This window comes from Eurosta solidaginis, chromosome X, assembly GCF_040869045.1.
Source record: "Eurosta solidaginis isolate ZX-2024a chromosome X, ASM4086904v1, whole genome shotgun sequence".
NCBI lineage: Eukaryota > Metazoa > Arthropoda > Insecta > Diptera > Tephritidae > Eurosta > Eurosta solidaginis.
Window position 1 is genome coordinate 45,832,720 of NC_090324.1, and position 16,924 is coordinate 45,849,643.

Genomic DNA, 16,924 nt, shown 5'->3' on the forward strand with positions numbered 1-16,924 from the left:
TGGCCATCACTTAAAGCTTTTTACGAAAATAAAAAAAAAATATGCATTCCAGTTACAAACTGAGATTTTGCTCTCATTCAACGAACGCGAAACATTATGCCCCTCTAAGGAATGTTACATTTTTGAACGTTCCTTGCGCTCATCAATGGAAGTGTTTGCCCCCTTGAATTGTACACAAAATGCACTGTGCAAATTGATATAATTGACCAATGGATTGAGACGCGTTAATTTGTATCCATTTACGAGAACAATACACATCTACATACATACACCGGCTAACAAATGTTTAGAAAATAACAAATTACGACAAAAGGAAACGGACAAATATATAGATATAGCATATCTGGAGGCGTTGGAGCGTAAACACGTTGAGATATTCTTGTCGTCATCTAACAAAAACTCATCAAAGAATGTGATCATAAATGGTGGTCAAAATGCAGATGACGTATTCCGAGATGTATTCGAAGTTGTTCAATTATATTTGAATAAAGCTTGTACGTTATAATAATTTTATTTGTATTCACTGATATATGTTTGAAAAATTTTACACTTGATGTCACTATAACAATAATAAAAAATATTTCCAAAATAAATACAATACTATAAATCAAAATAATGTTACTCTTATTCATATTGATATTGTCTTAATTTAAGCGTCTGGAGTTCTTGTATTTGTAGAAATATGATTAACTGAATTTTTCGATAAATAACTTACTCAACAAGTAGACATAATGATGTGAACAATGATTAAAAAAATCAAAATCATCTTCGCAAATATATTGATCTTGATAACGACTAGAAATGCCAACATCATAACCGGAATTGAAATAACTTCGGTGAGAGCACGCCAAGGTGATATATTTCTATATTCATGTTGTGTCAAATTGTTGCTCATTTTCTCATCGTTTAATGTTTGAAAATTTTTAATAGGATCGAATAGAATATGCTGTTGCTGTTGTTGTTCGTTCTGTAGTTTCATGTTCTCGTATTGTGAAATAGCTTGATCATTATCGTTGTCGGACGAAGTTGTCGTCATCATCATCACATTTAAACTGGGTACTGTGTTTTCTTATATGATTAGAGCGAGAAACGCACGACACCAGAGATGTGTGGTAAAAATTATACACACGCTCTATCGGGATATTTAAAATTGAATTATGGCATAAAATCAGCTAACGCTCTCATGTATCGCATTTACAAATTGGAAAGATGCTAAAATATTACGACTTTGAAACAATTAATACAAAGGAATATCCATTCCTTTTATATTTTGTATACAAACATATAATGAAGTATTGCAGAACAACATTAAATAATCGAAGAAAAGAGTACGAGAAGTTAACAGTAATAGGTATTATGCATCTTTCTGCTTACATCACATATTCATATTTTGGACCTATTATTTTTGTGGATTCATGTCGTCGGCTACCAAACGAGTTATTGGTTGGAAAGAAATTATTTTGGAAATCATGTTCCAGACAAACATACCTGTTAAACTTTTGAAATTGAACTTCGATAATAAAACGAAAAAATTTCTACTTAATAATATAGAATAAAATATGTTATTTGGTTTTAATACTTTTTTATATAAACACATATATAGTACATGCACAATAAATGTTTACCATAGTTGCCACACATAAAGACTTAACAAGAATAGATGATGTTTTAATTGTATTTTATGTGAGTGAGTATATAATAGATGTAAGCATTCCAGAAGCAGAAATATTTCCAAAACCACACAATATCATATTGGCTACAGCAAATGAGCGCTCCGATGTATTTTCCTCAAATTTTTTCCAAGTATTTCAAAAGCCCTATATTCATTTGTTATTAAATGCATATTAAATGATCGCACAATTACACTCCAATGTATCTTTTTTGTACGTTTCGCATTCCCAGCAATACTTAGAACCACTAATCCCCATCCGAATACCATTGAATAGATCCGAGTTAAATTTTTACAGCACATATAGATAATAAACGCTAACAGACATGATGATATAATTATTGTTAGAATGTCGCGATATAAATCTTCTTGAAAGATGTCCAATATGCATTCGATATATTTTTGTATAAATGGCCGATATAGTTGCAGTAGACTACAGACGTAGATATTGATGAGTGCGTAGAGTAATAATATTGCAATAATTTGTTGATTTGTAACATCACTTAATAAACACACATATATAGTGTATACTGTCACCAGAGTAAAAATTATAGAGGCGTGAAGGGTCCGCATCAATAGTATATCTGTGAGACTTCGGCGACTTGTCAATTGTTGACTTGAATTTTTGGTGTTGCATTTCATGATGAAATACAAATATGCTTACACTACAGCGCGTATGTTGATCGATTGGAAACAAAATGTGCTAACGTTGCGATGCGTGTGTTGATCGAATGTGGGAATGGAATAAATGGGCACTGGCTGAGCGAGTTAACTTAAGTAACCGAGATAATAAAAAAGTAAACAACAAATATTCAAATGAATAAACACTTTTATTCGAACTATATACAAAAAACTATCGTTTTAGAAAATATAAATAGTGTTCACTCAAACGATAATGACAGTTTCAATTTGTCCAGTGCATTGGTAGCAATATGTCGACGAACGATTTTGTTGTTAAACGCAATGGCAAGACCGAAGAAATAATCTTTGACAAAATAAAACATCGTATCTCGTCCACGTGCTACGATTTGAATATGAACTTTGTGGATGCCACAGAACTCTCTAAAAAGGTAATCCAAGGAATCTATACTGGTATCACCACAATAGAACTGGATACTTTGTCCGCTGAATTAGATGCCAGTATGGCTACAATACATCCAGACTACTCTGTATGGGCTGCACGCATCACCATATCCAATTTGCATAAACAGACAAACAAGAGCTTTTCGGAAACTATGTGGAACCGTTTTAACAATTCGGATGCAAACAATAAACATGTTCCTCTTATAACAGGAAAACACTTTCGAATCATATGCCAAAATTGTGAAATACTAGATAATGCAATTGTAATTGATTGTGACTATGATTTAAATTATTTCGGAATCAAAACACTCGAAAAATCATATCTTATGTGTGTGAATGTTAAAATGGTAGAACGTCCCCAATACATGCGGATGCGAGTGGCCATCGGAATACATGGCGATGACATAAATGCCGCTCTTGAAAAATACAATCTTATGTCACAATATTTTTTCATACATGCTACACCGACATTATTTGCAGCTGCAACACCTAAACCTCAACTTTCGTCTTGTTATCTTTTGACAATAAAGGGCGACTCAATTTCAGATATCTTCAATACTTTATCCGATTGTGCCAATATTTCAAAGTCAGCTGGCGGTATTGATCTGAATGTACATAATATGCAGGCTCGTGGCAGTATGACATTTGGTTCGAATGGTACATCAAGTGGTATTGTACCAATGCTGCGATTATTCAACGCTGTTGCTCGCTATGCTGACCAAGGTGATGGTAAACGAATGGGTGCGTTTGCAATTTATTTGGAACTATGGCATGCTGATATATTTGAATTTTTAGAATTGAAAAAAAAAACGACGGCATTGAGGAGCATCGTGCTCGAGATCTTTTCTACGGATTATGGATTCCGGATTTTTTTATGCAACGAGTTAAGGCTGATAAAGATTGGTCTTTGATGTGTCCACATATTTGTCCGGGACTTGCCGATGTTTGGGGTGATGCGTTTGGAAAACTCTATACCAAATACGAGGCAGAAGGTCATATTGTTCGTACTGTAAAAGTACGTGCGCTTTGGTATTCAATAATTGAATCACAAATCGAAACAGGTACTCCACACATCATATACAAAGACGCATGTAATAGTAAATCAAACCAACAAACTCTCGGCACTTTAAATGTAGTAATATATGTGGCGAAATTGTCGAATACTCTTCGCCTTGTCAAAGTATGTACACAATAATATTTTTGATTTTGCCACACTAGGGTACGTAGTTAAAGTGATTGTAAAAAATTTAAATAAAATCATCAACATTAACTACTACCCAGTGGAGGAGGCCAAAGTGTCAAATTTGCGTCATCGTCCCATCGGTATTGGTGTTCAGGGATTAGCCGATACGTTTGCATTGTTGAAATGGCCTGTGACAGTGAAGAGGTAGCGCTATTAAATAAACAAATATTTGAAACCATTTACTATGTCGCCCTTTATACTAGCTGTGAATTGGCAAAAAAATATGACAAAACATATGACACTTACAAGGGATCGCCCATGAGTCATGGTATTTTGCAGTTTGATATGTGGGGCAAAAATAATCCGACCACGTTATGTGATTGGGACGGTTTGCGAGCAAAAATCAAAAAACATGGCTTGTACAATTCCTTACTTGTGGCTTTGATGCCTACAACAACGACTGCTCAAATTTTGGGCAATAACGAATCCTTTGAACCGTTCACCTCGAACGTGGACGTACGACGTGTCCTATCTGGAGAGATTTATGTGGTCAATCATAGACTTGTCAACGAGATAGTGGCTCTTGATTTGTGGAGTGATGAGATGAAAAACGAAATCGGAACAAATCGAGGCTCTATTCAGTATATTGCTAAAATACCGAAAGAAATCAAAAATATATATAAAACTGTGTGGGAGATATCTATCCGTACTCTAATCGATATGAGCGCAGACAGGGGTCTTTTATAGATCAAAGTCAATCGTTAAATTTGCACGTTGCCGAACCTTCTTACTCCAAATTATCTCCTATGCATTTTTATGCCTGGCAAAAGGGTATCAAAACCGGTATGTACTACCTGCGAACAAAACCGGCTGCAAATGTTAAAAAATTTACTGTCAATAAAACTAGTATCACTAAAAAAAATAACATAGGTTGTTTAAGTTGTGGATCTTGAATATATAATAAATATATACATATGTGTGTGGATATATTATTTACAAATTAAACACTTACAAAATCTTTACTTTTTAGTCGTTTTTCAATTTCAAGTAATCTAGTTTGTTGACCTATGAGAATATCTTCCAATTCCTCTCGGTTGCTTGTATCTTCCTCAAGTAAAGATGCGCTTGTCAATTCAACTAAATATGAGCTCCATTGTTTTGCCTTTTCTAAGCCTTTTCTGTAAGTATTGGAGGAATGTAGGTAGGATCTGCGTCTTTTTAGCTTCATCTATCTCCACTTTCGTCTCATTCTATTTCTTTCTCAGTCTCCTTCATCCGCACCACCTGAAAATATGAGTGGCAGTGCGTATACGTAACATTTTAATATTACGTATAAACAAATAAAACAAATTGTATTAATTTCAAGTTTTATAATAATATTATTGACCCCTATTTGAACAAGTCAGAGATCTCTTTTTTTTACCATATCTATAATTTTTGCTTTTTTTATGAATTTGACTTATCATTAGATTCTAAATATGGGCCCGATTTTTTTGACATTAATAATGACATGTGCGCAATTTGATTTTTAAGACGTGTAATTTTAATTTCTTTTTCTTTCGGGCCTTTATCTATAACTTCAGTCATATTTTCATAGTTTTTTACTTTTATTTCTAATTCAACAATTTTTTTCACAAGTTCTTTAATTTTACTCTCTTATTCTTTGAGTTCTCTATCTTTACAATCAAGTTCTTTAACTTCAGTAATATTTTCATAGTTTTTTACTTTCATTTCTAATTTAATAATTTCTTTCTCAAGTTCTTTGATTTTATTCTCTTTTTCAAGCATCCAGAATTGATATCGAAATGCGTTCTGGCTTTGTTTTTTACTCATGTGATATATAGAATCAGGTTGACTCATAAAAAATATATGCGTTGAAAAATCTTCACAACATTGTGGACCATTTGAAATGTATACATACTCGTTATTTCCTAAATAAATATATCGACTCTCATCTTTTACGCCTCTGGATACATTATCGGTACAAATGTTGTGATATACGTATTCGCCTTCGCGTAGAGATATGGCCGACTGTACTAAATATTCCATGATATATTGATACTGTAAAATGGTGCTTTTATTATGTTCGATTATAAAACCGAATTTATCTACAAGTGTTCTCTTTTGCATAACCTGATCCACATATGCAGACAATCCTTGACTACTTACAGCCATGAGCCACATTGAAGTATATGGATGAACTGGACGAAAAATGTTCCAATGAGAACCAATATGGCTCATGTTTGTTGTATGGCTTGAAATATGATCAGTAACATCTTGTGCAACAATAACTTGGCGTGGAGTTTGAACAATTTCAAGTCTATATTCCCCTCCACCTTGTAGTCCCCTTCTATCAGCAGACGTCTCACTACACTCTCGAGAACTGATATAGCTTATCGTATTAAATAAATGCATTCTACTTGAGATACGCTTCATAAAAATGTGTTTATGGTCCGGCCACGATGGTTGGATACTTATACCACAATTACTCATCTCTAGTGTGAGTCTTTCTCGTTTTTCAGTTATTTCACACACGCCAATAGTACGTGTATTAATGCGTGTGTTAATCATAGCATCCTTGCGTGAAACCAAGATGAAATGAATATGATTTCGTCCATGTTTATCACATACACACGCGTATCGAAGCAAACAACACATATTGTACATTTTAAGAATTGCAATGGCAAATTTTTCAAATACACATAAATGCACATAGACATGAAAGAACTCGATATACTCATTGTCAAAAACTTTGGACCAGTATGTATCGATATTCACTTTTTCATGAAATTCCAATTGATTGGTCAATTGTGCATCGGATTTGGTCAAATGTACTAGCCATTCTGGTATTTCAAAATTGTATGTTTTCCAAAAGATTTCTACAATATCTATCCTTGCATCAAATATATTTTCATCAAGCATCCTTCGAACACCTTCTCCCGAAATCCATAGATGACGTTCGCTCAGAGCATCTGCGACAATTGACTGATCTATGGATATCTCCGAATTGATCATCATCGCCTTCTTACCCGCAACTTTTTTATACTTCGTACTAATAAAATTTCCACAGTCAGAAATTCTTTTCATAGGAGACATCTCCAAAGCAAACTTCTCGATGCTCATCTCCGATTTATACCGACGTTTGTTTTTGATACAACATTTAGCCAAATGCTTATTTGTCTCGTGATTGGACTGCTTACGTCGTTTACCCTGGATTAGCTCAACCTCCCCGCAATAAAAAAATAGCCACTATAGGCTGTATGGTCCGATTTTATATGATTTGTCATGTCCTTACAAATAATCAACTTTCTGCAAATATAACATTTTACTGATCCACATCTTGAGGCTTCATAGTACGTTTGGGTAGACATCTTTCAATTAACTGGTATGCTTTCTTTAAATATTTACTTTATATGGATTCCAGTTTATACATATAAACATGTATTGGGACCGGCACTTCGTCCCCTGCCTTCGAGTGTGCGCCCCAATAGTTCAGAAAAGTCTTCGGACAAGAAAAATTACAAATGAACATGTACTCTGACCAGCACTTCATCCCCTCTGCGTCCCTTCTTATAATAAGTTTATTATTTTACAAATTACATATGAACATGTAATGTGACAAGCACCTTGTCCCTGCCGCAGGGCGTGCGTCCCTTGGCCCATGCGAAAAGTTTTTCAAATTATATATGAATATGTACTGCACATCGCCTCTGCACGTGAGCGAGTAAGGCGATAGATATGAACATGTACATTTTGAGTGTTAGTCTGTAGATAGTTTTGTCGAGGAGCAAACGCATACACTTGTACAAGCTGAGGTGTGTTATTTTAGTAAACGTGATTCTAAAGTGCAATATTCTTGCCATTTCTTATCACAAGCGCTGCGGAAGGTGTAATATTCTTTTTAATTGTTTGACCTACTATCTTGTCCTAAATTGGTTATATATATACATTATGCTATAATTCTATTAATATGACTCTAAAATGTAATGTTTTTACCATTTGTTATCACTCTTGCCGTTTTTAATTGTTTGCTTTATTAAGTGACTTTAAAGTGCAATATTCTTGCCGTTTCTTGTCACTCTCAATTGTTTAATTTTTAGAATGGTGCCATAACGTGTGTCTAAGCTTTGGGCAATTGAGGGCGAGCAGTTTAATAAGAGTTATAAATGAGTAATTTTATGTGCTTGTAAGCGTATGAGTCGTGGCACAGTGGCTGACGTACCCGACCAAACGCCCGGGGTTGCGGGTTCAACTCCCACCAAGCGTTCCTTTTTTTTTTAATTTATAAATTATTATTATTAATGGACTGTATTGAGTTTATGGGGTTTTTGATTTAATGTATTCCATTTATTGAGTTGGGTAGTTTTAGTGTTATTGGTGTATTTAAGTCATGGGAGGATGCATAGCATCAGTACACCTTTATTTATTTATTTGTGTTTATTTTAAGGGATTCAGTTTATTAAGTTGGGTAGTTTTAGTGTTATTGGTGTGTTTAAGTCATGGGAGGATGCATAGCATCAGTACACCTTTTATTTATTTAATTTGGGGGCGAGCACTGGGGGCTCTGAGGCTTCGCTCTACTGAGCCACCTCATCCTCTATTTGAAGAACCCCTTCAAAGTGTGATATGGAGGCGAGCACTGGGCTCTGATGTATTAGCACACCATCCGAAGAACCTCTATTTATTTAATTTGGGGCGAGAGTTGGGCACTCTGAGGTTTCGCTCTAATGAGCCACCTCATCTTCTATTTGAAGAACCCCTTCAAAGTGTGATATGGAGGCGAGCACTGGGCTCTGATGTATTAGCACACCATCCGAAGAACCTCGCTTTTAATTAAAAAACTCAAACTATGTCTTTAGAATATTTTACTAACCAGTTGAGAATTACAAGCACACTCAATGGCTACTGAAACAAACGAACGAAAAATGTTCATAGTTTAAGTCGCTTAAACAACGTGACTCTAAAGTGCAATATTCTTGCCATTTCTTATCACTCTTGTCATTTTAATTTGTTTGATCTCTTAAGTGACTCTAAAGTACAAAATTCTTGCAATTTCTTATCACTCTCAAAATATGCGCTTTTAGGATGGTGCCATAATTTATTTAATGTAACTCTAAAGTGCAATATTGTTGCCATTTCTTATATCAATACACGAATATAGTTTAGTTTAGTAATTTTTTTTGTACTCGAGATATTTAATATTTGAGAGACATTTATTTGGTTATGTAGTATGTAGTTGCCATCCACGTTGCCCCTGCCGATGAGTGTGCGTCCCTTTAGAACCTAGGCCTGTGCGCAAAGCCTTGTTCCCAAGTTTATTATTTTGCAAATTACTTATGAACATGTATTGTGACCAGCACTTCGTCCCGTGCCGATGAGTGTGCGCCAGATAGTTCAGAAAATACTTCGGACAAGAACAATTACAAATGAACATGTACTATGACCAGCACTTCATGCCCTGCTTCCGAATGTGCGTCCCTTCTTATAATAAGTTTATTATTTTACAAATTACATATGAACATGTACTGTGACCATCACTTTGTCCACTGCCGCTGAAAAGTTTATCGTAGGGCCATACATATGAACATGTACATTTTGAGTGTTGGGCTTTAGATAGTTTTATCGAGGAGCAATCGCATACACTTGTACAAGCTGAGATGTGTTATTTTAGTAAATTCTAAAGTGCAATATTCTTGCCATTTCTTATCACAAGCGCTGCGGAAAGTGTAATATTCTTTTTAATTGTTTGACCGATTATCTTGTCCTAAATTGGTTATATATATACATTATGCTATAATTCTATTAATGTGACTCTAAAATGTAAAATTTGTATCATTTATTATCACTCTTGCCGTTTTTAATTGTTTGATTTATTAAGTGACTTTAAAGTGCAATATTCTTGCCGTTTCTTGTCACTCTCAATTGTTTGATTTTTTAGTATGGTGCCATAATGTGATTCTAAAATGTAATATTTTTACCATTTATTAGATCAACTGGGCTGGGTGTTATAGAACTCACCTGTTATAGGGGTCCTCCTGCTGCAAATACGGTGATGGCGAGGTGGTTGAATGAGATGGCGATGGCGCTGACGATAAATCTGGCAAATGCTCTTTGGTGTGCACAAATGAGTACAGGCGTTCGATTGTGGAGAAGCTATTCCCTTCCCGTTTTACCAAAGCTTGTAGGCGTTTCTGCGGATTGGTTTACTTTGATAACTTAGCTTTGCGCACGTTTTCACCCGCTACTAATTAAAAATGAAATATTTGACCGGCTGAAATTTATTGAACAGTTCACCAATGTATATTCGTTTTAATATTTTTATTCGCAGCGAATTAGAAACAATGAAATTTAGGTACTAGATATCGCTTATTCAATGTATCTCATTTAAACCTAACTTTCTTCTAACTATCCGTATTTTGGATATAATTCTTATAGCATTTGTATGGATTTCGTTTCGCCAACAAAATGCAAACCAGGAGTTTATTTAACTTAAGCTTGTTACCCGTTCACCAAGATTCACTGAGGGGTTTCGTATTTAGCAGAAAACCTGTGTAGTTCGATACCTTTTGTATGCGGAGCAAAAACTCACGATTAAGGTTGATTTGCAAATTTTACAAAACCGAGGAAATCGATTGATTAGTTGTAGAGCACAAAGACACAGCAAAGCAACTTTTTAATAAGATTTTCCGAAATGTAATGATAATAAAACGATTTCAGATATTGCCAAAAAGATGGTGATTTTTTTTTTTTGATTTTACAGAAAACACTGCCGCATTTGCAGAAAATGAAATTCAGCAAATTTACAAAATTATATTAAATCGAAAGAGCACAATAGGTTGATTTGTATAAAGGAAAATGAATTTTCACAAAACTTTTCTGAACTTGCTAAGTAAGATGACAACGATAATAACAATTTTTTGATAACCAAAAGGTGGTGGTTTTCTGACAGATGGCGATCATGCCAGATCGCCATCCTGCATTTGCGGCGAATTAAATTTGGTGGATTTTGCGCAATGGAGGCTGCCACACGTCGATGAGGAGACCCAATAGGGAATTTAAGGGTAAATACAATTCATTGATTTTGTGGGTAATTCAATATAATACAATTCCATATAATAAATACAATACAAACTATGGGTTATAAATAAATCCATAGATATACGTATGTACAAGGAGGAGAGGGGACGAGTGGCAGCCTACGCCGCGTAAAAATCCTGGCCCGCCTAGGCGTACTAAGCCCCTAACGTATGTATGTTGCAGCTCGGTCAACGCCCTAACTGCTTCCTTAATGAGGATTTTGCCCACTTTGCTTTTGTACGTTGAGGTTCGTAGGCCGGTGGCGGTGCATCTTATAGTGCGATTGGGCACGGTCGGTACGCGTTGGTTGTGACGAACGCTGGATGTTCTTGCAGCGGGTGGTGGCTGGACGTTCCCACTGCTGCGAGGGCGTGGCCTGTGGCGGCGCGATGAATGACGTTGGCGCCCCGGATGTGATGCTGCATGCTGGGATTGGCGAAGCTCCGCGTCCCGATGCAAGAGGGTGTGATGGCGCAGCCCACAAAGGTGGCAGCGCTCTAAAGAGGTGCATCCGCTAGTGGCATGCGATAGGGCCAAGCAGTTCGTGCAGTAGTGGTGGGCCCGGGCGATGATGGCGCATTGTGGCGGGTGCATGGCCGTAAAGAGGGGACATGTTGACAACGCATGGGGCGCATGCACAGACGGCAGCGTCGATAATCGGACACGGCGTCGTCGGTTCGTGATGGTGGCGGCGGCACTGTCACTTGGGACGCCAAGGAGCGACGCGGTGTAGGAACTGGTGCACGTTGACGATTCATCTGTTGAAAAAAGGAGTATATGAGTGTTTGTTGTATATTGAGGAGAACATCAAGGTAGGGACTGCCGGTGAGAGCTACGGGATGATTCAGTTTGTTCTGAGATGGTATCGATAGTTAAGCTTAGTGGACTGTAGTTGGTTCGGGTGATGAGAGGGGACCATGAGGGGCTCAATCATGTTCCGCTGGTGGCAGGAAACACAATTTTGTGATAGGCCTGGTGAGCACACCGTTTTGCGTGCGTACGTCCACTACTCGGATATGGCCTTCCCTTCCTATATGGGTGTCTTCCACGCGTCCTAGGCGCCATTCGGTAGGGGGTAGGTTGTCTTCCTTAATGACGACTAGATCGCCGATTTTAGGGGAAGCTTGCCATCGATAACGCTTATGTAACCCCATGAGATAGTCATTCTTCCAGCGTTTGCTGAATTGGTGATGTAAAACTTTCAACCGGTCCCAACGGTTGATCATAGAGAGGTGTTCATAGTTCGGCTCAGGGATGGCGAGGAGGGGTGCGCCTCGGAGAAAATGGCCAGGTGTGAGGACGGTGAGATCCGCTGGGTCCTGAGAAAGCGGGAAGATAGGGCGAGAATTGAGAACGGCCTCGATGCGAATTAATAGAGTCGAGAATTCTTCAAAGGTGAAGCTGTGTGTTCCGGCGACCTTTTTAAAATGGGTTTTAAAGCTTTTGACGGCAGATTCCCATAATCCGCCCATGTGGGGTGCGCCGGGGGGTATAAATTTCCATTCGATGCCTTGTGGCGCGTACTTTTGGACAATATCTATCGAGACTTCGTTGAGGAAGGCGACGAACTCTACTTCGGTAGCTTGCTTAGCACCAATGAATGTTGTGCCGTTGTCGCTCATCATTTGTTTCGGGTACCCTCGACGCCCTACAAACCGGGCGAAGGCAGCGAGAAAAGCCTTACTAGTGAGATCCGAACACAATTCCAGGTGGATCGCCTTGGTAGTGAAGCAAACGAAAACGGCCACATAACCTTTTACGAGGGTTGCAGATCGGAGCATCGAAGCTTTGATTTGAAACGGGCCGGCGAAGTCTACGCCAGTAGTGGTGAAGGGGGGCGCGAAATTGCATCGTTGGGGGGGGGGGGGGGGGGTGGGTAAAGCTGCCATTATTCGGTTATGAATGGTGCAGACTTTACATTGGAAAAAACATTTTTTCAGCTGATGTTTGAGTCGGGGGGTATAGAATTCCTGCCTCATAGCTTGTTGCAGGAGGCGGACTTCCGCATGGAGGAAACTCTCATGCAGAAACCTTATATAAAGGGTAGTAAATCTAGCCTTTTCGGGGAGAATGATGGGATGACACTCATTGTAGGTCATGTCGGCGTTTACTAATCTTCCGTTGGCACGGAGAATCCCGTTTGTATCCAGGAAGGGGTCAAGTGCCAGTAGGGGACTTCGCTTTCCGATTGGTTTTGAATTTTCGAGGGAGGCTCTTTCGGAAGCGAAGAATCTCGACTGAGTCAAGCTCAGCAGACGGTTTTTCGCGCGCATGACGTCGGCGTAAGAGAGGGCGGGATCGTTAGGGGTACGATTGCCTCCTACAGCATTTCTCAGCCGAGTTACAAACTTCAACATGTACGCTGTTACGCGTAGGGCGCGGGGATAGAAGGAGAACCGTTCCAAGAAGTCTTCCGACTCTTCCGCTGCATGCAGTGATCCGACTCGGCGAAGTTCGGGGGGTACAATATTTCTGGCCGTTGGTGTTGGCCAGTCCTCGGGGGTCGGGAAAGCCACTCTGGACCATTCCACCATAGCGATGAGTTAGAGAGATCGTCAGGGCTGCATCCTCTGGTTCCAAGATCCGCGGGGTTGTCTTTGCTTCGCACATGTCGCCACGGGACATTTCCAACGAGGTCTATAATCTGCGCTGTACGGTTAGAGACGTATGTTTTCCACGAGTGGGGTGGCTTTTCCAACCAGGCTAGCACGATTTCCGAATCGGACCACATGATTAATTTTTTTTGGCTTAGGCCGAGATGGGGTCGGACTACTGCTAATTTGGCTAACAAGAGCGCTCCGCATAGCTCCAGGCGTGGCAAACTAATGGTTTTGAGAGGGGCCACTTTGGCTTTGGACACTATAAGGTGAGAGTGGACCTGAGCACCGATGGTACTTCTTAGGTACAGGGTTGCGCAATAAGTCTTTTCTGAGGCGTCGCAGAATCCGTGGAGTTCAACATATTGATCGGGCGTAAAAGTCATCCATCGTGGTATATGGATGGCTGAGATAGCGGGAAGATTTTGAGAAAACTGCGCCCATTTGGCTAGACGGATGGGTTTAACCTTCTCGCCCCATTCGGTCCCGTCTAACCACAATTATTGCATGAGCATCTTCGCTTCTATCATTATGGGCATCAGCCACCCTGCGGGATCGAAAAGTTTCGCAATGGAGGAGAGGATTTGTCGTTTCGTGGCTGCAGTGGATGCCGGATTTGAGTCGACGGTATACGAGAATGTATCCGTTACGGCGTTCCACTGGATGCCCATGGTCTTGGCGGTGCTAGTCTTATCGAACTCGAGAAAATTTGTTTCCAGCAGATCAGTTTTCGCTATTTTTTGGAGGATGTTGGGATGGTTTGCCGTGATCTTTATTAGGGGAAAGCCGGCTGAATTGAGAGCGTCTATAGTCTCTGTTAGGGATTGCTCGGCTGATTGAAGATCATGACTGCGAGATAAAATATGGTCAACATACGTCTCGGATTTTAGTATTGGGGCTGCGCGTGGATGGGAATCGGCTATGTCTTTCGCCAGCTCGTGTAGAGTGCGAATAGCCAGGAAAGGCGCGCAGTTAACCCCGAAGGTGACCGTTTTTAACTTGTAGTCCTTTATTGGACTGTGGTCGGGGGTTCGGAATATTATCCGTTGGTAGTCTCGGTCATCGGGGTGCAAGAGAATTTGGCGGTACATTTTCTCGACGTCGCCATTAAACACATATTTATATGTTCGCCATTTCAGCAACATAAGTCGGAGATCGGGTTGGAGGGTTGGTCCGGTACATAAAACATTGTTGAGGGAGTGACCGGAACCCGACTTTTTAGAGGCGTTGAACACAACTCTGACTTTTGTTGTCTTTTTGTCTGGCCTTACGACTGCATGGTGAGGGAGATAGAATGAGCTGTATTTACCCAGGGATTCTATTTCATTGGGAATGCATTCTTCCATGTGGCCTAGGGACAGATATTCTTCGAGTACCTGCTCGTATTGCTGCTTGAGATCACCCTTTTTTGAGAGGGAACGTTCCATGCCGTGGAACTGTCGTAGGGCTGCAGTACGGGATTGACCTAGGTCGATATCGTTCGGGAATGTTGATTTAAATGGGAGCCGAACCATATATCGACCGTTATCCATGCGAGTGGTTGTGATTTGATAAAATTCTTCGCACATTTTATCTTCTGGGGTTTCCACTCGCACTCTGGGTATTTCTTCGATTTCCCAGAATTGCCGTAGCTGTTCATTCAGCTGGACATTCGTCACTTACCACGCTTGAGCGGAGTGTGATCCGACCTTTTCGGGGGTTTGGCCACTTATTATCCAGCCAAATATTGTGTTTTGAGCTAGCAGTGTGGGGGAGAACTTTTCGATGGCATTTAGCATTATTTGTGGGATAAGATCACTGCCTAATACTAGATCAATTTGGGAGGGCTTCTGAGTGTTCTGGTCTGCTAGGTTGAGATGGGACCATTTACGCATTTGGTCGTTATTTAGCGTGAGTGTTGGGAGTTGCCTAGTGAGCCGAGGTAGCACGATTGCCTGGGCCTTTATTTTTACCTTGTGGTCATTTGAGAATAGGGTCAGTGAGCATAGCTTGTTGGAGGTTTGTACTACTCCGCCTCCCATTCCCGATATTTCAAATAGGGAGTGGGTATATGGGAGGCCTAGCTTCATTTGAGCTTTCGACGAGATGAAGCTACGTTCTGACCCTTGATCCACTAAGGCTCTGAGCCTGAAGCAGTCCCCTCAGTGTTCTATGGACACTATCGCTGTGGGGAGAATAATCTTGCTATCGTTTTCTGTATGCAAAGATTGGATGCGGGCAGCGTTTGAGGTGGTGGGAAGTTCCTCGTTAGGATCTGGGTTGGTAACGTCCTGACTAGTTGCCACTTGGGCTGCCGCTCTTCGAGGGCCATTGGTTTGGTGTGATATTCCGGTATCGTGGAGGGTGGAGTTGTGGCGACCTTGGCAGTAGAGACACGTTCTTGTGCTTGTGCAATCTTTTACGAGGTGGGTTTGGGACAGGCAGTTTTCGCAGAGATTGATTTCTCTCACGAATTTTTTCCGTTCAGGGATTGCCAGCTTTTTGTAATGCAAGCAGCTTTGTAGCGTGTGGGAGTTCTGCTTGCACTTTCTGCAGGCGTATACTTTTTGATGCTCGGCCACATGAGCATTTGTGCGATTTTGAGAGTAGTTGTTGTTCTGCGGGGGGTTGCGATTTTGGTTAGGGGTTTGAGCCTGCCTGAACTGGGGATTGTTTTGACTTGAGGGAGGCTTTGAGAAATTAGTGGAGGGTGGATTATATCGGGATTTGGCTGGTCGCCATTGATCCACCCTTTCCACTATCTCGTAGCGAGTAGTCAGAAACTGATATATATATTAAGATGGGGTCCCAACTGTCTGTCGAGACTTGCTGGGTTGCTAATATCTGGAGACAGTTATAAACGGAGGATTGCAATCGCTGGATGTCTTCGCTGTTTTCAGTCGGAATGGGCTTGAGGTTCATGAGGACTTTTATTTGATTGTCGACCAGGACCCTTTTATTTTCGTATCGGGATTTCAGAGCTTCCCAAGCCAGAGCAAAGTTGTCATCGCTAAGTGGGAATTGCTTTACTATCTGGCCGGCTTTTCCTTGGGTTTTGTACCTGAGGTGGTACAGTTTTTGGGCGCTCGAGAGTTTGGGGTGGTTGATATAGACCACCGTGAACATGTCACGGAAGGACGGCAATTGATCATAACTCCCGTAAAAGACTTCGGTGTCACAGGCGGGTACTTTGAGGTGCATCCCGGAACTTTGTTGGGGAGTGGTCGTTGTAGCGGGGACGGGATTGCTTAGTACCCTTAGCTGGAGCTGATCGCCTATTCTTGCCTTTGTGTCTTCATACGCTATAAGGCAGGCGCGGTATTTATTGAAGGCTGA

The 16,924-nt window shown here is 40.1% G+C and overlaps 1 pseudogene; it reads left to right on the forward strand.

Annotated features, from left to right (window-relative positions):
* Positions 1-2,601: 2,601 nt before the first annotated feature.
* On the forward strand, positions 2,602-4,888 carry LOC137234896 (ribonucleoside-diphosphate reductase large subunit-like; annotated as a pseudogene).
* Positions 4,889-16,924: the final 12,036 nt, after the last annotated feature.